This window comes from Gossypium arboreum, chromosome 2 (genome assembly GCF_025698485.1).
Source record: "Gossypium arboreum isolate Shixiya-1 chromosome 2, ASM2569848v2, whole genome shotgun sequence".
Classification (NCBI taxonomy): Eukaryota; Viridiplantae; Streptophyta; class Magnoliopsida; order Malvales; family Malvaceae; genus Gossypium; species Gossypium arboreum.
Genome location: NC_069071.1, coordinates 104313452 through 104327146, shown reverse-complemented (window position 1 = coordinate 104327146; position 13695 = coordinate 104313452). Strand labels below are relative to the sequence as shown.

Sequence of the window (13695 nt, the reverse complement as noted above, 5' to 3'; positions counted from 1 at the left end):
CTTACGTACAGTCCATGTAGAGACGATATTCTTTGCTTACTACTTTATTACTTGTTGGCGATTGTGTACACTTGCACATCATTCGATAATATCGCAATAAGTTTTTGGCGCCGTTGCTAGGGATTGTTTTAGTCATTATTTGTGAAGTTAATTATTTTGCAATTTGGTTTATTTTTTTTGGCAATATTAACTTACTTAATTTTGTGATTTTTTAGGTGTTTATGAACATAGATTGAATTATCGATCTACTTCTAAATAATCCTGAAACTGAATGTACCTTTAGAAGAAGAAGAAGGGAACGTGTGAACTAGAGACAAACCAAAGAAATGAACCAAGATAAAAGAGACGGAGCTGCTAAATCTCAAAATCTGATCATTGTTGCTAATGACAAAGATTATGCCATCTGTCAATATGTTGTGCCTCTCTTCAATGAATTAAATCCAGGTATTGTAAGACTTGAAATTAAGGCACCACAATTTGAATTGAAGCTAGTGATGTTCCAAATGTTACAAATAATGGGCCAATTTAATGGGATACCTACTAAAGATCCATGTTTTTATCTTCGCTTATTCATGGAAGTAAATGACTCCTTCAAATTGGCCAGAGTGATCGAAGATACTTTGAGATTAAAGTTATTCTCATACTCGTCAAGAGATAGAGCACGTGCATTGTTGAATTCTTTACAGTTTGACTCCATATCTACATGTCAAGAATTAGCTGAACGATTCTTGATGAAATATTTTCCTCCCAGTAAAAATGCCAAGCTTCGAAATGAGATCACTGCATTCCAATAAATTGATGACGAATCACTGTATGAGACATTGGAGTAATTTAAGGAGTTATTGTGAAAGTGCCCTCACCATGGGATTCCACATTGCATTCAATTGAATACTTTTTACAATGGTCTCAATGCACATACAAGCATAGTGGTAGATGTTTCTGCAAATGGAGCTCTTCTTTCTAAGTCTTACAATAAAGCTTACAAAATGTGTAACGCCCCGAATTTTCGGCCTAAAAGTTTTGGGACTTGAGCATAGGGTCAGTGAGGAGGAGGCACATTTTTTGTTTAGTCATACAAGTTAGAGACAGAATGGGTGATCGCGATTTTCGTGTGACAGGTTTTAAATATTTATAAAGAATCGTTCTTGAAACTAACTATTATCATGATGTAGGCAAGTGTACCTATCGAACAGTAGTATAGTTTTAGCAAGACCGGATTGTCAAACCCAAAGGAACTAAAAGTACTAGTAATGACTGTCTTTTTATTATCTAGCCTAAGAATAAGGGGGTTTTGTTTTAACTAACTAATTATCTAAACTAAGAATTTGCAAAAAGTAGAATTGAGGGATTACTTTTGGAAAACGATTGAATTAAGATAATACCTAAGGAAAAATCCACCTAGACTTTACTTGTTATTCTGGCTCCGAATCGGACGATTTATTCATTTAACTTGTCCCATAGAGATCCCTAAGTTATGTTATTATCCCTATTCAGGACTAATAACGTCTAATCCCTAGATTGAATAATTGAGACTTTTCTCTAATTAACACCCTAGGGTTGCATTAACTCGATCTATGGATCCCCTTATTAGGTTTCACCTAATCCGGTAAAATCTTGTCACCTTATGTCTAGGCACGCAATCAACTCCGCTTAATTATGACAAACGTACTCTTAGACAGGGTCTATTCCTCCTCTGAATAAGAGCTTATCTTGAATTAGTATCCTGGGATATCAAAACAAGAATTAAGAACACATAATTAAGAACAAGTTAAATATTTATCATGCAATTCAGAAAATAATAACAAGATTCGTCTTAGGTTTCATTCCCCTTAGGTATTTAGGGGATTTAGTTCATAACTAAAAAGGAAAACATCTCAGAAGAATAATGAATACAAAACATAAAGAAAACCCAAAACTCCTAAAGGTAAATTGAGGGGAGATCTTCAGTCTTGATGGTGACTCCGGCTTCTGAGATGGATCAATCGGCTTCCCTTGAGCAGTTCCCTGCCTCCTTCTCTCTCTCTCTTTTCCTCCTCCTTTAGGGTGTATTTATAGGCTTTGGAATGCCTAGGAATCCTCAAAATTAGCCTTTTCCGAATTGGACTCAACTTGGGCTCGGCAGGGACACGCCTGTGTGACACGTCCGTGCGAGTCATGCTTCGATTTTGCCAGATTGACACGGCCGTGTGGTATGCCCGTGTGAGGAAGTCCAGGCCGTGTTGATTTCGTACTTTGGCCCATTTTCTCCATTTTTGGCTCGTTTCTCGTTCCTTTCGCTCTCCTATGCTCACCTAAGTATAAAACATGAAATTAAGGCATTAGGAGCATCGAATTCACCAATTCTAAGGAAAAATCATCCATAAAATGCATTAAGCATGGGGTAAAATTATGTATAAATTACAGTTTATCAAATACCCCCACACTTAAGCATTTGCTTGTCCTCAAGCAAAATTCTCAACTCATATTCAAAATAAATTCTTCTTAACCTATAATTTCTATCGATAATATATCAAAATAATCCATAGGTAATCATACATTGAAAATTCAACTGAAAGAATATCAAAGAATCAAACATTCCAAGTTGAGTATTTAATCATGCAAAACTTTAGGCATCTCCCCTTATCTAAGTGGTTACCTCGATTCGAAATCTCACGGAGTTTAACATCCTCACTAAAGATTCACTCAAATCACTCCAAGTTTTAAGGATAATGTAAGTAGCACTCATCAGTCAAATATGAAAAGTTATTACCATAGGCTTGCATGAAAATCACATCTCCACCACTATAAATTGAGATAATCCATCAATCAAAAGGTCTTTAGAGGGTTGTAACGTGGCTTTGGTTAGGGGATGTGGTCACAAGCTGAAAGAAATGGTTAGAATCGAGATTGAATTGAAAAATCACTTAACTAGAAAAAGATTTAATCTTTACTTGCGTACAATAGAGCTTCTTCTCAGAATATGGAATTTAAATACTTAAGCTCAAAAACAAAAGATTACTACTAATGTGTATACATAGTTTTTTTTTTTTTAAAAACAAGTTAAATAACATAGACTAACTATTAAGAACAAGACATAGCTGAGTAACTATTTCAATTCAAATCTCGACAAAAATAGGGATCAAATTTAATTTAGGGGATTTCAACAATAATGGGTTAAGGGTTAATATTATGGGTAATACAAAAAAAAAAAGGGTTGTTAGGCTCAAAGGGGTTCACTAGGGGTTAATTTTGAAGGTAGGCTTTTCATGGCACAAGTGGGTTAATTCTAAGGGCCTTAATCATTTTGACATATCTAATCAAATGGTGTGGTCTTGACTTGCATAATCAAGCAAGTTCTAGAATAACAATTCAATATTGACGCACTCAAAGCAATAATAAAAGTGAGCATGAAAGAATTAATAGATGCTCAAAAGGCTGAAAAATCTCACAAAAATTATGGCTTTTTGATGTTTAAAACTTGTGAATTCCAACTCAAAGTAATACCTAAACTTTGGAGAAACAACCTAAAATTTTAAATTCTTAAAAATCAACTTATCATGCTTGATTCTCTAATGTCTTAAAGTTTAAACAATCAATGCATAAATGCCTATGTTTTAATTCAAGATATACCAATAAAAATCATAAATCAATTAAAATTTATCCTAAATATGATATGAGAGCTTTTCAAGAGAACAAGGCAGTCATTCAGGGATTTTTCTGATAATGAAATGAATATCCCCGCACTTAAGATGTACATTATCCTTAACGTACAAAGATAGATATAAGAATATAGAAATAAGATAGGAAGAGGAGTGAAACTTCCTAAGTGATGAGTGAATTTCCTTGAACTGGAGTTTTGGAGCATAATCGGCGTGTGGGTGGAGGAGGATACTCCGGTGGTAGTAGACGTTCATTAGTCCATAAGTCCTGCGCCAAAATAATATTATATCTGAAGTTGGTTATGATCGTGGTCGAGCAGGACATGGCAGTCGTGGAGAACCTTTCCCAGTGGAGTTTCGAGTTCCTGAGTAATAGTGAGCTGTGGAGCTCTTTATAACTGTAATAGAATCAGGAACTCTTTTAGGAAATATATAAGGAAGGGTAAGTACTCAATAGGAATTAGCCAAAATTAAATATTGTAAAATAATAATTATAAGTCCTAATAAAAATAAGGTGAAAGAAAAATAAAAAGTAGTCTTAAAATAAAATAAAAGTAAAAACATAAAATAATAAATAAATGTTTTTAAACATCTTCATCGCTAAATGGTTCGCGAGGTGGGGGTGGCGATGAGATGTGGAGGTGCTGACAAATCTGCTATAGAGTAGCATCAATGTTGTCAAATCGTTGAAAACACTGTTGCTCGAATCTAGTGAGGTGCTCAGAGATGTCAACATATGAAACCGCCGCATGAACTGGACAAGAGGGTGGTGGTGGCTGAGACGATGGGTCCTTGTGCTGTGGGGGGACATAATCAGTAATGTCCTCGGGGGCCTCCTCTTTAGTAGTTTGGACAAGACGATATTGAGGAGGGTAGGTTCCTCGGCGCTTTTCGATCATCCTCATGCTAAGCATGCTTGAGATGCCTTGTGGAGACATCTGGCCAATGAGGGTCAAGGATGATTCTTGGGCCGCGTTGCTGAGGAGCTCGAAGTGTCGAGCCAATCGCGTCACGTAGGGGCCAATGGAGATGAACCCCTTACTATGCCGCTCAGTCTGGTGTTGAATGGCTAGGGCAATGAAATAGGCAAGGTCGATGACATGCCCGTGCGACATGCACCATAGAAAGTAGGCATCGTGAATATTGATGACGCTAGTGCTCTTTCGCCTTCCTGTTATCGTTTAAGCCAAAATGACGTGTAAGTACCTCAGAGATAGAGGGAGAGCCGATGCCTTGGAGCGGCTAGGATTGTAGGTGGCCGCGTCTGGTACTAGTGCATCCCAGCACCGTGAAGGAGAATGATGGATGTGGCGGTTGAGAGCATGTAAGTCATTTTCCTCCTTGAATTCCTCCGTTTATAAACCCAGTGCAGTACCGAATACTGGGACGTTGAGCTGGCGGACTAATCCACCTAGGCAAAATTGCACCGTGCCAGGATCATCGTAGGTTCGTCATCACGGTCTGAAGATGAAATATGGAGCATAATTCCATCATGAGCTCGAGATACGTCGGCTTGATGATACAAAGAAAAGCTCCTAAGGGTCGGTGGTTAGGAGGGCCCGAATTGCATCAACCAACTGAACTTGTTCTACTGTAGCCCAGTCGATGCAGTGGCCCGCAATTAAAGGTCAGGCCCGGAGCATTTGGAAAAGTTCTTCTTGGGGCCCGATGGGAAACCTCAAGAAAGGGTGACGAACTTCCGCGGTAGGACCCAAAGAAGATGATGCTCCCTTCATTTTCTTTGAAGCAGGGACAACGACCTTTTTACCATGTGAAGATGACATCGTATGCTTGCAATTGGGAACATTAATTTGTCTTGATGAGTAGACAGGGGAAAGTGCGACTAAATTCGAAGAGGAAAAATCCATAAATATGTTCAACCACAATTACTAAGGTTAGCAAAAACAATAAGTTCAATGACCTACTTTTGTGGCATTAGCATGGTGATATAAGTAAAAATGGCAAAGAATGGAATGTATCATAGTATACGAATGAACATAAATGTCAACGCAAGAGGCATGAATATTTCAACTATCCTAACCATGAATATGCACTGCTAACTAATCAAGTGGAGTAGAGAAATCATGTAATGAATAAGAATTTGAACAAGAAAAAGATGATAACTTGTTCTATAAATGGCATTTGAGTGATAGAAAGATGAAAATAATATGAAAAATATAAATTACTATGATAAATAACATTATAAATTAGTGAAATAAAAGAGAAATGAGTAAACAAACGCTAAAGGAAAGAGGTTGGGTGTCGAAAATGCAGTTGGAAGCGGCGCACGGGCATGGTGGGGAGGGCGTGTGGACTTGTAATGGTTAGGGTTAGGGTTTTTTGGGTGAAGAAGACAATGAATAGTGTAGCCTATTTATAGATTTTGGGGCACACAGCTAGGGAACACACCCATGTTCCCCAATTTTTTACCCGTGTGACTCGCGAATTTTGAATTTGGGTGCATTTGACTTTTAGTCCATGCCCGTGTTCTTTGGGCGTGTGGGTGCAGACGACCGTGTCGCATGACTGTGCCTGGCTTTGTTCGCTTCTCCCATGCCCGTGTATGTAGGCCTACACCCGTGTTTGTTTAACAGGTTTGACCACGGGTTCTAGACACGGGCGTGTTGTACGCCCGTGTTGTTTTGATAGGTTTGCCCACGGCCATGTCGCACGGTCATGGCAATTTATTGTAGCCCGTGTTGGGGAATCTTTCCCCTATTTTCACATGGCCCTGAGCACGCCCGTGTGCTTGGCCGTGTCTGTGTGGAAAAACCTGTATTCAAGATATCTGTAAGTAAGTTAAGTGTTAAATACTAAAATTTAAAGAAATTAATATTGTTAGTGCTCGAGTTGCCTCCCGAGAAGTGCTTATTTATAGTCTAAGCTCGAGTTACCTCTCCATTTAATGGTCATGCTGGTTTGAGGAGTTTATACTCCTCATTCCTGCTATCATTCTCATCAAAATAAGGTTTTAGACGGGTGTTGTTTACCTTAAAAGTGTCGAACTTGGGATGACTTACCTCGACTGTATAGAATGGGAAAATCCTAAGTACCATAAGAGGGATTTCTTCGTTTGGTGTGGTAGTGAAAATGTAAGGATCTGCGGTATCTAATAAGACTTTATCTCCAACCTTAAGTTAACGTAGAAAGGTGTTAGCTCGTTCTGGCGTAGTTTTGGTTTATCATGTGTTCTCGGTTTATGCGTCCTCCATTCATTTAGCTCATCGATTTGTAGCCTTCGATCTTCATGAATAGATCTTCTGCTACTGCTTGAGAATGACTCATGTGCTTCCTTCAGACTCATTTCCTGCAAAGTAGGTTGTACCATATTGTCAGTTTTAGTAGAATGGTTTAGGCAATCACCTTCAATTTTCGATGTGGCGCCAGAATTGCGAGCTTGAAAGGTGATTGTTTCGTCTCCCACATAGAGTGTGAGCTCACCTATGCCAACACCAATAATCATTTTAGCAGTTGCTAAAAAGGGCCGTCCCAAAATCAAAGGAGTGTTGCTATCCTCCTTTATGTCTAGAACAATGAAGTCAACGGGAAATATAAATTTATCGACTTTAACTAGCACATCTTCAATAATACCCCTAGGGAATCTTATAGTTTTATCTTCTAATTGAATCCTCATCCTAGTCTGTTTGGGTTTCCTAAGACCTAATTGTTTGAACATTTTGTAGGGCATGACGTTAATACTAGCCACTAAATCAGCTAATGCATTATTAACATCTAAACTCCTAATTAAGCAAAGAATCGTAAAACTCCTTGGATATTTTAGTTTGTTGGGTAGTTTATTCTATAGAATAGCTGAGCAAACTGCGTTTAGCTCCACATGCGACGCCTCGTCCAACTTCCGTTTATTTGCTAAAAGCTCCTTTAAAAATTTCATTGCATTTGGCATCTGCGATAGAGCTTCAATAAACGGTAAGTCAATATGTAATTTTTTTAAAGAGTTTAAGGAATTTACCAAATTGTTCATCTGAGCAGTCTTTCCTTGTTGCGTTGGGGTATGGCACATGAGGTTTATATTCGACATTTACTGATTTGTTTTTGTTATGACCTATCTCACCTTGACCTTTGCTTACCACAGTTTCTTGCATCAGTTCTGGCTCAGGCTCAACTAATGTAACGCCCCAAAAATTGGGCCTAGAAGAGTTGGGCTTTGAATCTGGGATTCGGATAGAAGAAAACCTGAATATTGAGAAGTTTTAAATATTACTAGTGTTTAAAAAAATATATATTGATAAAATATTTATGTTATTACTAATATTTTAATTTTTATGAAAATTATTATCATTATAATTATTAGATACAAATATATTTATAAAATTATTGTTGTTAATTTAGTGTTTAAATTAACATATTATTAGAAAATTTTATTGTATCTATTTTTATTGATTTATGGAAATTATAATTATTATTATTAGGAAAAATATATATATATTATCGTATTTGAAATTTTCATTATTATGGTTATTATTATTATTATTTTAGTTTTTAAATAAAATATGAATGGCTTATAGTATGGGAAAAGTCCAAGCTCGGCCCATAGCTTTAGCGAAATTTTCAAATTTTGCCTTTTAAGAGAATCTATGCAGTAGGCCTTATTAATAACTTGGGCTGAGTTTTAGCATAAAAAGCACTGCCCAAATGGCTAAGCACGCTAGGAGGCCGTGGGAAGTGCACAGGTTCAAGGCACGACAGCATAAATTGGGTTTTTTAGTATGCAGGTTGCGGTTGGAATAGGCCTTAAAGGAAGTTGCGAATGAAGTTTGACACAAGGAGAGCCTGTGGCGCAAATGGCAAGCAACGATGTGTGTGTTTAAGAGGTCGCAGAGTTCGAGATGTACTGATGAGGCAAAATTTCCTTTTGTTTCATAAAGTAACCTGAGCTTCAGCAGTAAGGTTTATAATTAATTGTGACCGTATATAAGTAAATAGAGAAGCATGGGGCAGTGGCCAGCAGCACGGGAGAAGGCACAAGGGCAGACGGAGGTTTGGGGTTCGAGCCTCACCTCGCACACGGAAGGCTTGGATTTTTGCTGCTCACGTGGGGGAGGGTCAGAGTTTGACCGAAACTCTCCTAGCCATGGCTTGAGTCGGTCAAGCGGTGGACTACAGCTGATGGTGCAAGGAAGTTGGATAGGATTTAAATTGGTGGGGGCTAAAATTTGGGAGAAAAGTATGGAATTTAAATTTGGGAAGGAATTTATGTCGAAATAAGATTTATGGCAGAGTACCAATTCGGCTATAGGCAATTAAATGCCGAAAAAACTCTTAAAATTTTGGTGTTAGTCTTGGGTATTTTTAAGTAACTAATAGATTTAGGTTGGGGCCATTCATATCTACTGTTATTTTTGAGATCGACCTTCATTGTTTCTCCCCTCTTCTCCCCTCTCTTGCATTCATATTTTCTTTTCTCCATAGCCGAACCCATACTCCTTTCTTTCTATCTTTTCCCTTATTTTCCTTTTTTCATTATTTCTCAAAAAGCTGAATCTTGCTATAGCCGAATCTCTATCCTTTTCCCTTTTTCTTTCAAAAGCCGAAAAACTTCATATCTGGGGTGTAGGAAGCCGAATCATTGGGTACTTGAACCTGTCTCTTCTGACTATGGTAGATCGGGATTAGAATCATAGATAAGAGCACTCTCTTGGGCAGAACAACGATTGGTAAGTATTCGAATCACTTGTGTTAGTTATTCATGGTTTAAGATACAAGCCGAAACCCCTTAAGGGTGGCTAACGTTTGGACTAAGGGTGTTGGTACTTTTTTTTCTTTTTCATTGTATAAGCATTAGCGTGGGCAAGGCGCGGCAAATGAAGGGTGTGAAGACTGATTCGGATTGGATCTCTAGATCTAATCCATATTTAACAAAAAGGTAAGAACTCTAGGGTAAGGGATGTTGGCTGAATTTGGTAAGGGGGAATAGTACGTAGTTTGTTTTCGGCATGTAGAGTGATGTTTAGTAACTTGATTGTAGGCAACTCGTGAGTGGATCGCGCCAACAGCATCTGCTTCAAATCGGTGTGTAACGACACCCACTTCATGACGTCTGGCGCTTGTGAGGTGGTCTGGTTGTTAATTTTGATAATCGCAAGCGTATGATTGCAGAGTGCGTAATTTCGTGCACTTCGGTATATTTGGGCTTAATGGGCGAAAATAGGTTAGTGGGAATAACTGCTCAATTCGTAAAAACGCTTCGGTAAGTGCTTACATTAATGTGTTAATGGTTAGAATATGTATGTAAACTCTAGAATAGTAAATTTTATTAAACTACCCCTAAGTATGAAAATTACCGTTTTATCCCTAGGTGCTAAATGACCGTTATACCCTTAGGGTTAATATTGACTGAAATACATGATATTCTGATTTTGTTTGTTATATGCCATGACATGTATATCTGTTGCATGGGGTTGGGTTTTGTTATGGAGGAAGAACCCGTTCTGGTGGCTGTACCATATATTCTAATATAAGCAGCTTTGCTGCGGATTATAGTTAGTGCCGCAATCGGTGCTAACACTGTAAGTGTAGGGATAGCGTGGGTGATTTATTCCCCACAGGAAGTGTAGGGATGGATGGAGGCAAGTGCAGGGTTGGATGGGGTTATCATGTATTAATCATATGAGACTGTTTTATTATGGGCCAACTGTATTGAAATGGGCCCAACTGTGTTGATATGGGCAAGGCCCAATATATCTTGACTCGTAATAGGGCTACGACCCAGATTAATATTGATATGGGCTAGGCCCAATATACTCTGATACGGTAAGGAGCTATGGCCCAGATTAATATTGATATGGGTTGAGGCCCAGTTAACACTGATTTCTGAATAGGGCTTAGGCCCAGTAAAGCTTGAACTGATTTGGGCTCTGGTTAGGATACTTTACACACTGAGTTTTCCAAAATCACCCCCCTTTTTCCCATCTTTGCAAGTGAGCCTTAGATCGATGGGCTTGGAGCTGGGCGGGATTCAGAGTGGCCACGAAGATTAAGTTTTGTTTTCTTTAAAATAAGTTTTGCATTTATTATTTTGATTATTTTTATTCTGGTTAAAGTTGTAATAAGGCCGCTATTTTTGTTATTTTTAATATTTTGGGTTATTAAATTGGTTAGCTCTAGGGCGCGTTTTATAAAAGTTACTTATTTTTAAAATATCACGATAACTGAGCAAAGCTTTCGTAACGTAAATGTTTTCAAAGGAAATAAATATTTTAAATAGACTTAAACTTAATTTGTTGTTCATGGACAAGTAATAAGCTTAAAGTGTGGCAATGGATGTATGCATGTCTAGGATTGGATCATGGAAGAGCTAGGTACTTAAGCAGTCTAATTGACTCACCTCCTCTTTTCTTGAATCCTACCTGGTGCGTAGTATCCATTCACTTTAAGCCATGACAAAGAAGGTTTGATTTTTTTCGATACTTAACTATTTTTTTAAAATAACATGTTTCTGCCATTACAAAGGTTTACAAGTTTTCAAAGTTTCCCATAAGATTTTACAAGGTTGTTAACAATGCTTTGATCATTACAATGAATCATATTTTGGAAAAAAAATAAGGCTAAGGTTTTATTCAAGTTTAAATGGTAAAAGTTTCTAAACATCAAGAAGGGTTTTCAATGAAAACATGGTTTTCGAAAAACACTTCAATGTGACACGCCGGATTCGGTCGTAACGTCTGAGTCGGGTTTGGGGTGTTACAACTAATCCTTCTTTATCTTGAACATTATTTGTGTTGAGCTATTCTCTTGGGTTGGGTTCAGTATTACTTGGCAAGCTACCTTGTGGTCATTTAGAGATTTGTTTGGAAAGCTGGCTGATCTGAGTTTCGAGCCCTAGGATCGACGCTTGTTGATTTTTAAGTGCTATCTCGATGTTCTCGAAATGGGTTTTTGACACCAAGATAAATTTAGATAGCATCTCTTCAAGGTTCGATTTCTTTTCCTATTGATAGGGTGGTTGTTGAAAACCCGGAGGATGTTGTGCTATTTGATTTCCTTGACCGCCCCACGAGAAATTGGGATGGTTCCTCCAACCTGCATTATAAGTGTTACTATATGGGTTATTTTGGGATCTAGAGTTATTGTTACTCATATATTGAACTTGTTCCTCCTCGATGCTAGGGTTGAAGGGTTGATACTCTGTGCATGCTCCTCCTCCATTCGTCTCGCACCTCATTACTGGATGTACCTGAGTAGAACCAAGTAAACCATCAATCTTTTTATTTAGAAGTTCTACGGTTTGACAAAGATAGTAATCGAATCAACGTTATAAACGCCTGCTATTTTAGTTGGCTTAGTCCTCATGACTTGCCACTGATAGTTATTCAGTGACATCTCTTCAATAAACTCATGAGCATTTTCAGGAGTATTATTATTTATGGTTCTGCCAGTAGCTGCATCAACCATTTGTCAAGTCGAAGGATTTAGGCCATTATGGAATGTTTGAACCTGTAGCCAAAGCGGTAACCCATGATGATGACACATTCTCAATAAGTCCTTGTATCTGTCCCATGCATCGTAAAGAGTTTCTAAGTTCATCTACACAAATGAAAAGATATCATTACGTAATTTGGCTGTTTTAGCTGGCGAAAAATATTTTAATAAAAATTTTTTGGTATTTGTTCCCAAGTAGTGATTGACCCTCGTGGTAAAGAGTTCAACCATTGTTTATCTTTGTTTCTTAATGAAAAAGGAAATAACAGAAGATGAATGGCATCGTCAGAAACGCCATTAATTTTAAATGTATCACAGAATTCCAGGAAATTTGTTGTAATGCCCCAAAAATCTCGAAACCCAAAAATCTCGAAATCCCGAACTTTTTTATTTTCAGTTTTGATAAAAATTGTGTTTTATGTTCCTAGCCAAGTGATAATTATAGTAGGTCTTAATTAAGGTTTGAGTTCGAACCTAGGAATAAATGAAATTATAGTTTAATTATTAAAAGAATCAGGGTTGGCAAGTGGTTGGGCTTTCAAATAAAGATAGGGGAAAATAGCATCAAAAAGAGCCTGTGGTGGAGTGGCTAAGTGACACCACATAAGATGTAGTGAGGTGGTGTTAGTAGCTAGCAAGGGGGTCCAAGGTTCGAATCCTAGCTTAGTATTTTTAGATTTTAATTTTGGCCTTCTAGAAGGATGGAAGTGGCGTGAAGATGGACTCCAAGGGGAGTGTTCAGAAGAGAAAATTAAGGAAAGGATCAAGGGGTTATTAGGGAGAAAAACGAGGAGATGAGAAGTAAGGAGTAAGTGGAGCTGAATTGGGAACTTGGGCTTGAAGAATTTGGCTATAGGGCTATAAATAGGTGCCGAATGGGAGGATTAAAAAGCTAATGACGAAATTCTCTTCACTTTGTGCCAGAAACCCTTTTCTCTAAAAAGCTGAAAACCTTTTTTTCTTTCTTTTCTTTCTTTGTGTCGAATTCTTATCCCTCCTCTACTCAATATTTTCTTTACTTTAGTCGATTCTTCTTCCTCTCTTCTTTGGTGCTGAGTAATCAATTGTTGCCATTCAAATCTCTAAGAGCCGAATACCCTTGGTGCTGCCACTACTCTTTCCACCCAGTCGATTCTAGTGTAAGTGTTCGTTTTCCCAATCGGTTTTTGATAAGTATCAAGTATTTGGTCCCTCACTTCTTTCTAATCGACTTTGGTAGGAAATTAGTGTCAGATCTCGATTTTGGATTTAGGCCAATTTGCTCTTTAGATCTGAGACATACGTGTGTTTAGTGATCAAAGTAAAAGCTAGTAAAGGCTTGGCGTTCAGGTAAGGTTAAGGTGAGATTCTGGCTTTTGGTAAAGTAATCGATAAGTACGTGTGATTAATCTTTGAGTGATATCGATTGTAGGTTTGGGCTAAGGAGATCACATCACGCTTACTTACCAGGTGTGTACATACACTGCACACACATTATGTATCGGCAAAAGCCGAAATGTTGAAAAGCCGAAATGCCGAAAATTTGGCTACGATAGACTTACGAGTGCGCGAACACTCGTAAGGGGGAGACCGATAGGTTTCCTGAGGCCCACGGGCGATTTCGTGGACTTGAGTTGTG

The 13695-nt window shown here is 38.0% G+C and overlaps 1 non-coding gene across 1 annotated transcript; it reads right to left on the bottom strand.

Moving 5' to 3' along the window:
- Positions 1-761: 761 nt before the first annotated feature.
- Positions 762-868, bottom strand: LOC128289865 (small nucleolar RNA R71). Its single transcript, XR_008279507.1, has one exon. It is a non-coding gene; the product is annotated as a small nucleolar RNA R71 (small nucleolar RNA).
- Between the last annotated feature and the right edge of the window lie 12827 nt (positions 869-13695).